We start from the raw sequence: 14,035 nt of genomic DNA on the forward strand, positions 1-14,035 counted from the left end.
AAACTTTCTAAAATTACATGGAGATGTTTACTTTAAAGTTAAAAATATAGACATAATCCAAACAAAGTTTTGTGAATAAGAGTTTTATATGCATTTTACAGGTACATTCATAGTCCATGATTTCAATACATCTTTTTTATAACAATAAAAATTCAAAAGTAGTTGATATAAGAATACATAAAATAAATCTCACAAGGTCCTCAAGTTAAAGTACATTTTAGAATCTTAATACACTGAGTAATTGAATTATCATTCCACTTGAAAAGCCTAGTGCACCACATTGCTAATATTAGACAAAACAGAGCAACACATCATTCAGGATTAGTAGTAAAGTGAAATAGTCTGTTCAAATCTTCAATTTTTGAGGAAATATCCAGATAGAGCACAAGCATATTCAAAACATACAACTGGTAACATCAACTGTTGGAGGGGTAGGGGTCCAGGAGCAGTACTTTTCAAAGAACTAAAACCTACAAAATATAGAATAAGTACAGTTAATACAAATAAACAAACTCAGGGGAAAAAAAGGAAAAGTTCTAGGATAGTTCCTTGGAATTTATAAGCACATGCATTTTCAAAATATGTAACTGTATGACCAATAAATGCATTATATCATTTAATGTTTTTCCAGACTAAAAATCGGAAAAGAAAAGATTAAAATAGAATTACTATAGGAGCATATGAAAACAATACAATTGTTTGTATAGATATTTCAAAACAAATAAACAGATTGCATGGGCCCAGCAGTGTCACCATAATCAATTTTTTTTCAACTTATAGCATATAACAAAGTTTCCACAGATTGTAGAGCTGCAGAGTAATAAATTATATATTTATGATTTAATACATCTTTTTCACCAGTACAAATATAACTGTTTTCAACAATATGTTTACATGCCAGAAACCGGAAGCAAGGCCCACATAGTATCCCTTCGACACCAGTCTTCATTTCTTCATCAAGATTTTTTTCCCTGGCTTGTTTATCACTCAATTTGATATTACAGTTACCCCTTGTTATATCGTGCTTTTTGGGGGACAAAGAAAAAGCACGTATTATCCGAAAGCGCGAAGTAACCAAGGTTATTAAAAATAGTCATCCATCCAACACATACATGTAAATTAGCATTCACTCTTTTTGACATGATTTTCAAAAGGTGTCGATATGTTTCAAGAATTTACTATCACACGTATTGAAACTTATACAAGATTCAAATTTAAGTAAATTTTCAGCGTCAATATGAAATGGTGACTAAAGATGATCTTCATCAAGAGTGAGCATTCCAATACCCTCTTATTCCCAAGGGACTTTCTAATCCCTTTGATTTGCAGTAGAAAGGATGTGAAAAGTAAAAGTAACCAGATTGTTAGAGAACTCTTTTGCCCGTCCAGAGCATTCTTCCTTTCTTTGATGCAAATCTTGATTTGTGGAACCAAGCACAAATCTTTTCTGTGCTAACAGGCAGTCAGAGAGGGTGTATGTTCTCTTCTACTTAGACCAGTATGACACCTGCCTGCTCTCTCAATCATTGTAAAGGTCTTGGTATCAATACAAAAGAAAACATGAAGTAGTTTCCAAGCTGTATCTTAAAATGAAATATACTGCATGTATGTACATTTGGATAACAAGAGTTGCCACTGCTTTTCCAGCGAATTCAGAAGTGGACGTTGTTAAACTGCCTTCACGAACAATAGAAAGATATCTCGCCAGGTCTCTATTTGGCTCGTTTTATCGCGTGCTTGGCGACTAAATTGTTTCTCTGAAAAATGAAAAATTTTCTTCTGAATTACCGTTGCCAAAATATTTTCAAATAAGGTAAGTTCTTATGAACTGTAAAGGCAAAGCACGATTCACAAATACAAATTTTCATTTTGTTTGTGTGCTTGTGCAAATGAAAATTAATACATGTACCAATGTTATTTCTTCCTTAAAGTGTACATGCTAAGTTTTAACCAGGGCCAGAGGCCAAGTAATCGTGCTTTCTTTATGTGTGGGGCAGGAGGACGTGGATTAGATTCCCATCAGTCAAGGCCACGTCAGTCCAGTTAGAAACTAGGGTTTCGTTCATTGAGGGGGCCCCCTCTGAGAATCAAAGCATTGTAAATTTTATAAGTTTTAAAGGGGGAGGGAGCCCATCAATCATTTTCGGAATTTTTTTCTGACGATTTGGTAACTTTGGGGACAGCATTAACAGCATCGAGATTCTTCAATCATTAGATGTTATGTATGTATATTACATATGCATACTCGTATTTTATCATTCGATAAAATTGAAATTTCATTCAGCAAAATGAGAATGTTCCCGCTTCCAAAAATTTTAGTTCAAGGCGTCCCTGAATGTGTGATCTACTATTCCTCCTTGAGAAATAGATAATTTTTAATCCAAATTTGTGTATGATCAGGCCCACTATTTCAAAGTCTTCCTGGGAGAGGGGGGGGGAGGCAAAGGGCTTGTGTTCAATACGTTTCATAGGGGGAAAAAACAAAATACTTATAAAAATGCCTAATTTCATGTTTCTAAAATCCAGGCCCCTCGGATCACCTAAATGACGGGTCTGTGTATAACATTTTAAACATTTAAAAATCTTTTATGATGTATCGTTGAAAAAGGAAACAAACATTCCAAAATTGCTATGTTTCGTAAATTTGCACACACAAATAGTTTATTATTTTTTTCCACTACTTGTACACGACTTATACACATACTAGACGGACACGAAAACTATTTGCCTTCTTCCTAAATCGGCAAATTCGTGTGTAGTCACATCTCCACCTCGATTTTGACCAAAGACAACCTAAAATTTAGTTTTTAGATTTCCAATTTTGGAAAGTTTCCAAGATGGGAGGGGTTTTGAAGTTGCAATGAAAATGTATAAATGTATATATAATTTTTGGTTAAATATTTTCCCAAATCCAGTCGTGTTGCAGTGGAGAGCAGCGAAGTCCCCCCCCCCCCCCATATGCCTGCATTTACTGATTCCCCCAGGGATTTTTAAACGGGCGCAATGCGCTCTGCTCTGAAATTTTGGCAATTTTAAGTCCATTTCTGGGTTTTTCACAATTTCTGTCTCCCATTTTTTAAAACTCTCTTCCAATATCAGCCTATTTGTGCGGCAGGATTTGCAAATGTATCAACGTTCTCAAAAATAAGGTGAAAAAAATCGAGTAAAATTGAAAAATGACAAAAAAGAGAAAAATTGTGGAATTCATTTGCGTTTCTAAATTCCGCATTTTTACCGCAATTGCGATTGTCATTATCTAAAACTAAAATAAAACTGATAATAAATGCCCAACCATATCTTCCTTCACCAAGGTTTTTTTTACATTATAATTAAAAAAAAAAAAATGTGGTAAATCTGAGATAAGGCACACTTATAAATCTTGTAGAAGGAGGGTGCGCACCTGAGCCGATGTACGCCATCACTATGTCAATGTCTTTACAGGGGTTCCCATCCCCTAAAATTATCACAAAGACTGCCCCCCCCCCAAATGAGAAAAATACCCCTCAAAACAGACCCCCACCCATTTAAATGGTGCAGTCTGCGCAATGAGACTAGGTGGGCAATCCTGATCCATTTTGACTATTCATAAGAACTGTCATTTAATCATTCTTTAAAAATCACTATATGGATATTCTGAATTCAAGAAAAAAAAACTATGAACCTTAGAGAAGAAACTTTTACTTTATTTAAACAGCCATTTAAAACCAGTCAAGATGCAATTCAGACTCAGAAAAAACACATAAACCTGGTTTCCCTAAAAAATGATTAGTGAAGCACTTAAAGTACTTGCTGAGTGACCATGATCCTTTGATTTTTTATTAAGCCCATTTTAGCCCTCTTACACCACCAGTAGGGGTTCTCAACTTTTCCGTTTAAGAATTAGAAATTTGCGATTGCTTCTCAGTAAGCAATAAACTATTTTGTTAAAATCTATCCCATTTGAAAAAAATTAAACTGTTTTTTACACTTTTATTTGTGGATTCAAAATTCTCTGGAGTTCTGGCTTTCGGCTGTGCTAGTTCTCAGTTTAATGTAAATACTGCCCCAAGTACAAAAGAGTCAACAAAGATAGATGGTGTTGAAAACAAAATAACGTCCATGGTACAAAGATCAGTCCTCTCTGCAAAATAACAACGTTTAATTAATGTTTCAATGCTTCTAAGGTTTGAGAGCACCCCCCCCCCCCATTTTTTTTTCTTCTTATGTAATGTAAGCGTGATTTTATTGAATGCAATAATAGCCCTTTAATTATCTTCCAAAAAATTGTGAGTAACATTGTTATGATTTGCAAATTGCAATGACATTCCTTCAAGAAATATGAATAGTTAAATTAAAAAAATAAAAGTTTTTCATCTGTTGGGCCAACACTATTGTTTTGTAATTACAATCCTTTTTCGAAGGGCAGTTTCACCAGAAAGTAATTATTTTAAGTATTTGAAAAAACTGCCAGTTTGTTTGATGAATTTGGTAATGTTATTCAGTTCTTTTTTATCAAATTTTGAACAATAGGTAACAAAATGAAGGGTTGTTTATTTGGCAATGAAAACATTGTTAAATCCTTAATAACCATAAGAATTTAGATTGAAGAATACTAATTTGTTAAATTTATAATTAATTAATACTTTCAAGACCCCAGCTATTCAATGTTTGTTGAAATGTTCTACTTAACATTGCTAAAGCAGTTAAGAATATTTTGTCTTCTAATAGGTGTTTTACTGTTGAGAACATGTAGAGTGAAACTGAATAGTTTACACAATGTTTTTCAGAAGTAACAAGTATTTTTTTTTATTTCTGTGCAATTTTTAATTGGAAGTTTGCCATTCTTCCTCAGTTTTGAATTTGCTATAATATATAACTTTCACAATATATTAAAATATGAATTTTGTTTTGAATTCTTATTTAGTTTTTTTTTTTTTTTTTAAGTGCCTTAGTTTTTAGTGTATACTTGCATATTTTGCAACTTAGAAAAAGTAAAAATTAGGTTATAAACTCTAACAAAGCATTTATTAGTGTAGGATCCTAGTTTCAGTTTTAGTTACTTCATTCAATTTCTTAACTCCAGATATGCTGCATAAATACAGAAAGCTGTCCATAAATAATGTCACTTTTTTCTTCAAAATATTTGATCCCCTCTCCAGTGTCACACTACATTACAAAAATACCCTTATTTCACACCATGATGTGCGATGACTCTTCTTGTATGCTACCCCTCCTTTCCTCTTGTCAAAAATTCAGAATTAAAACCCCTCTTTCCTCTCAAAGCATGACATCATTTGTAGACGACTCATAAGGGATAAAATGAAAGTAAAAAATAAAAATTCTACCAGTGCAAAAAATTTAGAGGCATATAGGAGGCTACAAGCACAAAAACGACAGCATTACCACACATAACAAGGACAATTTCTTCCCAATTGTGTATCATAGACAATCTAATACAAGAAGCAAAATATATTCTGAAATTTCAGGGAATAATATGTATTATGTAAAATAATATGATATTTTGAAACAAAGTAAAATTGTGTGAATACATTTTTAGTTTATCATTATTTATCTGCCTATTTGCAATTGCTGTACCAGCACACAAAAATTACCATTAAAAACAACAAAAAAAGATTTCATTTAAAATACTACATGTTTATTAACAAAATATGACCCTATTAGGTACTATAAAAAACACAAGTAATACAATAATGTTTGCACAAAGTTAAACATTTTTAAGGAAAATAAACATTTCTTCAAATTCTTGATGCAATTATTCTTGTTATACATTTTATTAAATTGTGAACAAGTATTATATTAACTGATTTTTTTTCAACTCTTTCATCGTTGATAACTTGTAAATGAAAATTGAAAACCATAAGTCAATTATAAGATGAATTTCTCCTACTTGCCATTGGCAGAAGTTCACATATTGAGAAAGTCAACATGTGTAAATAAAAATATAAAAGGAAGTTCATCTAATTTTTAATAAAAGGTAACATAAAACAAATCAAACAAAAGAAGCAATATTAAACAATGTAATAAGTATGTCCACTGAAAAGCTACAACAGAGGAATTGATGGAGTGCAACACACCAAATCTCTCTGTTATATAATAATTCGGTATTAAAACATGCAAAAAGAAACAGCAATTCTTCAAGTCTTCTTCTGAGAAATCGAACCAACAGCAATTGATTGCCAATCAATCCTAAAACGGACATCAGGAAAAGAGAAAATACAGAAATTAGTTGCACATGAAATATGTATTTTTATCAAAATTATGCACAAATGCATTTTATAAGTAAGTAAACAAATATCCTTGCAAACAAAGAGGCTGTCTTGCAAAAAATAATAAATAGCTTAATAATATTTACATATCTTTGAATTAGAGCTACGAATAAAACAAACTCTAGATAGTTCAAATTTTCTTTCAAGGTCTCTAGAATTATGAAGAGTAGACTGTGGTAATCTTATATACTTGTGAATGTGCATATAAAAGCAAGTTTATCTAATGTAGTGGTAAGCGAAAATAAAACACCAAACCAAACAAAAGAAGCAGCTCCACTGAAAAGCCACAACAGAGGAACTGATGGAGTACAACACAACAAATCTCACTGTCATGAAATCATTCAGTATTAACACTTGCAGAAGAAACAGCAATTCTTTGTCTTCTGAGAAATTGCACCAACAGCACGGACCTAAAACAAATATCAAGAAAAGAAAAATTGCAGTCCATAGTTGTTTAAAATATATATTTGTATCGAAATAATGTGCACATACATTTTATAAGCAAGCAAGCAAGTATACCTGTATACAGAGAGACTTTCTTGCAAGAAACAATGGACAGCTTAATACATACATATGTTGTAAATTAGAAGAACTACAAAAAAATCAAACTCTCGTTCAAGGTCCCTGAGTTTTGAGTTATCGAGTCAACTATAGTACCCTAATGTAATATACTTACAAAATGCTTATCGAAGGAATGTCATCGAATGCAGAGGTAAGTGAAAATATAACATCAACCCAAATAAGAGAAACAGCTCTATACAACTACTATGTGTCCACTGAAAAGCCACAACAGAAGAATTGATGAAATACTACACACCAAATCTTACTGTCATGAAACCATTCGGTATTAACACATGCAGAAGAAACAGCAATTCTTCAAGTCTTCTTCTGAGTAATTGCACCAACAGCAAGTGATTGCTAAGCACGGTCCTAAAACAAACATCAGGAAAAGAAAAAATGTTGTCATTAGTTGTATAAAATACATATTTGTATCATAATTATGTACATATCCTTTTTATTGGTAAGCAAGCAAACATTCGTGCAAACAGATAATCATGTCAAAAAAACTATAAATATAGTAGATTCTCGAAAATCCGAGGTAATTGGGGACTAAAGCCACCTCGGATAACTGAGAACTTGGATTATCTGGAAATCCTTCCAGATTAAAATTTTAGATATTTTGATGTCATAAGGAGAAGCACTTTTACTTTCTTATGTAAAGAGGAAGTATTGTCTTCACAAAAAATATTATCACTAAAATTTCAGAATAAATTTCACTTTTAATTACCTTTAAATGATTTTCGAAAAAAAAGAGAAAAGTCTGTGTATGTATTTACGTACGCAAATTTGTATGTTACCCAAGCCATTTCTATGAGTTTAGTCATTACGTTTATATCTATGTGCTTGTATATCTGTCGCATGAGACATTATCGGTCACTTGTAAGGTTTAAATTTATATATATACAACTTGTGCAGCGTCAAGTTGTGAATCTTTTTTAAAAGTCCTATTAGTTGTTCCTAAAGGCTTGTTTACACGTTCTTTGTAGTTAACCAATGTCAATTTTACGTATCAAGTTATAATTTCCAAATCATCTCTCAATTCGTATTAAGCAATTGATGAATATTTCGTGCCAGTTCTCTTTTCAAACTATTTACTCACATAGAATACTTTTTACAAATAATTCTAAGCACACAAGCATTTGAATGCACACAGAACCAACAAGCAGAAATTGACGAATAAACAGGACAGGTCTCTGGTTTCTCAAATCCACAATATCAAAGATGCTAAAAAAAAGTGTGGAATCCTAAACTTCCAACTCATAGAATACTAATATTTTACATATTATGTTCGGTTTTTTTCTCACAACTTTCTCGAATTCTTTATTTTTTTGTGACAATGAAAGTAAATACTCCAAATTAAATAAACAGAATGGCTTTAACATCACAGCACAAATGGTATCTTTCACCGATACAGAATGCAATTTGATGAAACTCGCGGGAGTCCTTCTCAGATTGGTTTCAGTGTGTGGTTCTGACAATCTGCATGAGTTTTAGACAAAATGTGGATTCAATAAACATCTCGAGTTCATTTAGCATTATTACTAAGAACATTCAGCAAGATAGAAGGAAAAGAAACAGATGTAAATTAAACACACAGAATTTCATGAACTGATTCAGTATTTTCATAATTCATAAGCAAGTAAACCCTGATTAACACTTTTAATAACGCCTATGTAAAGAAAACCACTTACTGCTATACAAATGTACTTCCAACTTCTTAGAATTTTTTTGTTTTGCTTTCTCCGGTTTTTCAAAAAAGAATAAATCTTATGCCTTTTGCACATAGACACATTTATTCAATTTAATTACATAAAAACACTAATATTTACCACTACAAAATGTACGTTGTCATATACACATGCCAGGATTGCAACAACGTGCTTCGTTTCATACAGCAAACCTACAATATTTCGAACCTTCGACCGAAATCACGCCAAGTTACTAACCTTCAGTTCAAATTCGGTGCTTGGCGAGAAGGCATTTTAACCACTTCCTTCAGAAGTTATTAAATACAAACAAAAAACCTGACTGCGTAAAAACCAAAAAAACTAAAAAGAAAAATGTATAAGCGCAGTAGTTTAGAATGTTATTAAGTACTACTGAATAACTACACCATTGAAATAGTTTTATAACCGTACACAGGTAAGACAAATCATAAATTCAAAAGCAGAAGAGAAGGATCAACAGTGGGGGCCCATTCCTTTCTGATTCAAGGAACCCCGCAAAATTTGAATAAGCTCCGACTGTTGATCCTTCTCTTCTGCTTTTGAATTTGTGATTAGTCTTATCTGTGTACAATTATAAAACTATTTCAATGGTGTAATTATCAGAAGTACTTAATAACATTCTTAACTACTGGGCTTATACATTTTTCTTTCTAGGTTTTTACGCAGTCGGGGTTTTTTTGTTTTTTTTTTTAAATATTTTTTTTATTTTACACTTTTTAGTTAATTTTCATTGACTTAGATGATTATAAGAGGATACACTTCTCAATCTTGTCATTTTATTGAGAGAGTTTGTATCTTGAGGTTTATTAAGTTAAGGTTTACTTGCGGTGGTCTAAACTACTGATAATTAGTCCCTTTAGGCAGGGCCCGATTAAAATATTGAGGGGTCCTAGGCCAAATACTTTTTTGGGGGCCCCTGTATTCAAACTTTATAGCATTAGCCGTCGGCTGAATAAATTTTAGCAAGACTAAAGTAATTTCAGACATTTAGGGGCCCCTAAATATCGGGAGCCCTAAGCCCGGGCCTAGTTGGCCTATTCAGCAATCAAGTCCTGCTTCTAGGGGCCTAACTCGGCTTAAAGCTACATGTGCATGACCTTTAGCAAAAACAGCCTGTATAACTCATGCTGACGCGAGCTAGAAAACGTCGTCAGTCAAATCTATCTCGCAAAACTAAAAAAGGTAGACAAGAAAGTACATAACGGAAAACTCAGTCTCCTGAATCAAGACAAAAACAAATGCAACATGTTAGAGATGAAAATTGAATTAGTAGACTCTCTTTCTTTTGGTGCTTATTGCACGGGTTTATTTTGATGAGGACTACAATCTGAGTGTCTTGCCTCCCTTACGCATGATATATTTTTTATTTCAGTAGATTACATATAAACAACACATGAAAGAATTTACATCAGAAAGAGGGGGAAGTACATGCGGAGCGAGGGTTGGAGTTGAACCCACCGCCTCAAGTGTGAGAAAAGCCCGATCGGTAGAGTGTTGGATTCGGGGCCGGAGGGTCCCGAGTTCGAACTTCGATGGTCGAAGACCCACTGTCGTCATTAAAGGGGACTGGGCGACGTTAAATATGCTCGTGGTCTCAATGTCCTCCAAGTGAAACGATACCTCTGGGGGTGCTAGCACCAGGTAGCTATTAGCTCCTGGACTAGTTCTAAATTCTCATCAACTGTTTGATCTGGTGATGGTGCTGCCATCTATCGGTATAAAAAATAATGGAAGCAAGGCACTTAGTATGCAGTCCTCGACATAAATACAGTTGTGACTCGGAATCGGAAGTGTGAGAAAGAATCGCTTAGACCACTCGGCCACTGAGGCGGGATTGCCGTGAATCTTAAGAGAGAAGGGAGGAAAACATGGACATGGGAACCAGTTCGCTTAACTAGATGGATGTCCATGTGGTAGAAAAGTGATTCCTTTTCAACCAACGATCGTCGGCCATTTTGTGGGCAAGTACTTCCCACTGCACATCCAATAAGCTTACTTTGGGTTCGTTTTCCGCAATTTTTGCGGGGATTTTGCATTTTAAAGTACCACTTTCAATGGAACATCCTATTTTTTGAAAAAGAAAAAAGTCTCAAAATAATTTTCTATTGGAAATTCACTATTGGAGGTAATTTCAGAACAGAAAATAGATTTCGCATCTCCCTAATTTGTAACTCATGTTTAATTCGGCTATTTGAAACATTAAAGTACATACCTTTCTCGTCGACGAAAAACTAATTTAGGGTTTTATGGATTCCGGGTAAGTCAGTTTGAATCTCTAGAGGCCATTCATTGATTACATAAGGATGATTTTGGCAACTTGCTTACCCTTACATGGGGGAGGGGGGGGGTCGAAAGATTCCCCCCTCTTTATCTTACGTAAAATTCCATTTCGATTTTCAAAATAATAAAATAACAAATCTTACTTCGCTGGAATCGTTATTTTTTTTTTTAAACCTTTAAGTGTAAAAAAAATACTTACTAAAAGGATTCTAGACTGAATGTTTTTTCGATAAATATTTTTTGTATATAATGAAATACTAATTAAAAATAAGACATGCAATACACAGTGCGATACTTTTATTATATGTTACACTATTCATTCTATGAAAAACAAGTAAAAACAGCTCATCCTTATACGTTTTTACCTTCCCAAAGAAAATAAAATATGATCCTTGCCAAACCACTTGACCGCACAATTTCTAATATAGAATATCGACTTGAAAATTGCCCCTTCTTTTTCTTATTATATTAGAGCAAAAAAAAAAAAAAAAAAAAAAGCAAAAATGCCTTGTTCCATTTTTGCAATTTAAATAGTATTTTCACATTTTTCAAAAAATGTGACCATGGCGGAAACCTTGATTGAGACCAGAACATTATAGGTGCTTTTCAGGCCTTGACGCAAGCAGTTTTTTTGGGGAGACAATATTTTTTTCAGAAAATGAGTGAGAAAAAAAAAGAGCACACTGAATAGATCATATAAATGCATTTTAAACAACTTATAATAACAATTTTAAAATGACATGTAGAGAACTTACCCTTGCCAACTTGTTCAACAAGACTCTTTCAATGGAAAGATATCAAGGAAATTTGTCAACCTTTTCCATCTTCAGATTGCTCAAATTGAGGGCAGTCCAGTAGATTCACAGGGAGACTGCAAAGAAGGAAATATGTAAAGCAGGAAGATACTGGGTTCAAAGCCCAGTTTTATAGGAAAAATACCCGCTTTGTAGAGGAACCATCGTTGAAGACGGGATGCTTAGGTTTTCTGCAAAAAAAAAAAAAAAAGGTGATTTAAAGAAAGAATATGATTAACATGAACTGCATGCATTGGGGACAATTAGTTACCTATTTCACAAACTACTTTGACAAATTGTCAAATTTTCATCTTAGTAGTAACTAACTACCCAGGGTTGGCTTTCTGCCGGCAGAAACTAGTTTTTGCCGTGTCAGTGGCAGAAATTGGTTGTAACCGGTAAAAACCGGCAGAAACTGGCAAAAACTTAAAAGCATCTTTAATTACTTAAGTGATTGCTAAATAATATTCGTTTAAGTAAACTAAAAAATTAAACTTCATTTCATCATTTAAAAAAATAAAAGCCTATGCTAATGCCCTTGATTTAGTTCGAGAAGGGAACTTTTCATTTGCAGATGCTCGTAATGTTTGGATTAATTTAATAAAGGACGAAAAATCATATAGGTGCTCAGGAAAGAGGAGTGACATACAAAATTAAAAGGCATTTCTGATTTTAATTTGCTCACTTATATGCTTCATCTAAATTGTTTGTGATCGAAATTATCACGTACTTCAAGAAGAAAGTGCCAGAATTTTACTTGCCATTATTAACATAGATTTTGTACCTAATGTCACAGCTTTGCAAAACAAATTGGCCCTATTTCTCAAAACTTATTTTCCAGTCGAATTTCTCCCACTACCCCAGTTACTTACTACATGGTGGAACAATAAAAAAAAAAAAAACAATAGATGAAAGTTTCAAACATTGCTGATTCCTTCATGCATTGCCTGCTAGCTCTTCTGTTGCAGGAATATTCTAAAGTTTCTCATTTGTACATATTAGATTGAGAAACTGTTTAGATTTTAGAAATAACCTTTTTGAAGAAGCAACCGCAGGGTCCAAGCAATGTAATATTTGATTTTAAATTGTGGTAATAATATTAAAATGTGCTTTGGTTAATAATTATTTTTTCCATGCACTTCCTATTGCATGTCAATAATTTTTTTTTTTTTTTGTGAGTTTTTGCCAGTTTTTGCCGCAACTGTGGCAGAAAGTGGTTTTCGCCATGCCGGTTTAACCGGTTTCTACCAGTGGTTTTAACCGCCTCCGCAGAAACTTGCCAACCCTGTAGCTAACAGAATAGAGGCTCTATCCATTGAGGAATGCACTAGCCCAAAATACACCTTATCATCATATAATTCCATCAATAAAATACTGTTTTTAAAATTATACAGATTATCAGGGGCTCTCAAACCCCTGTCCCTTCTTAGATGGCAGGGCGTTTTCACACTAGGAAGATTTGAAATTATTACATGAAAACAAATCACTTGTTGACGATTTGCAAAGCAGAGAAAACACAGCATTTAACTTACTTTTACCACATTGAAACATACTTAGCATAAAAACGCATCGAGTTATATGCTTGTAGAATCGTAATGTCATGAATACAAGAAGTCATAAAATCCACCTCGGGAAGATGCTCTATATTGTTTGATAATAATTTTCAATTTTACTAATTAGCCTGCTCAAAAATTAAATTCACTCTGCTGCAATGCTTGTAGCTAACATTACAAACAGACCGGCCCAATATAATAGTTAAAACAAAAATAACATACTTCGTATATAATTATACAAAACGCAGTGAAACAACCATTTAGCTCGAACACCGTTGATGCGACATTAAATATTACGTTACAAATATAATGTTTAATATTATGCACAAGCAAAAATAACCAGCGTACTTTGCATTGACCCGTACTAAAAATACAAAATTAATAATCTCAAATGCGAATGATAAGGTATTAAACGACTTAAAAATTAGAATGAATACATTAAAGATTCAATATATATTTTCTAAGCCAACAAGAAATATAAATAATACACAATAAATATCTACAAACTGAAACTATTATGGTTAATGATTGATCAATTTTAAAAAATAATGATACAAACGTCGGAAAATTCAAAACCACATACCTCCACCAAAAACCGCTCGAACGTAAAAAAAATGGCTTCCTTCCGGAAAAACATGAATACTCTGCCAATAATCTAATCGCCAGATATACAAGCCAACGCCAAGTGCCAGTTAGATCAAAAGATGGACAATTTCTTTGGAGTGCCGCGGTTGACCTATTGTTCTCCGGTCAGGTTTTCCTCGAATGAGCAAACTCGCAAAAAAAAAAGCAATATCGATTAATCCGCTGTAAACGATAATAAAATTTGTCAAAGAGTTTTAAGAACTTTTAAA

General features: G+C 33.3%; 1 long non-coding RNA gene across 1 annotated transcript; it reads right to left on the minus strand.

The window, feature by feature from the left end:
- Positions 1–255: 255 nt before the first annotated feature.
- LOC129223947 (uncharacterized) lies at positions 256–13,861 on the minus strand. Its single transcript, XR_008580664.1, has 3 exons — positions 13,765–13,861; positions 11,590–11,819; positions 256–470 (listed from the first exon to the last, which is right to left on the minus strand). It is a non-coding gene; the product is annotated as an uncharacterized LOC129223947 (long non-coding RNA).
- Positions 13,862–14,035: the final 174 nt, after the last annotated feature.

The sequence above is a fragment of the Uloborus diversus genome, chromosome 6 (genome assembly GCF_026930045.1).
Source record: "Uloborus diversus isolate 005 chromosome 6, Udiv.v.3.1, whole genome shotgun sequence".
In the NCBI taxonomy this organism is placed as follows: domain Eukaryota; kingdom Metazoa; phylum Arthropoda; class Arachnida; order Araneae; family Uloboridae; genus Uloborus; species Uloborus diversus.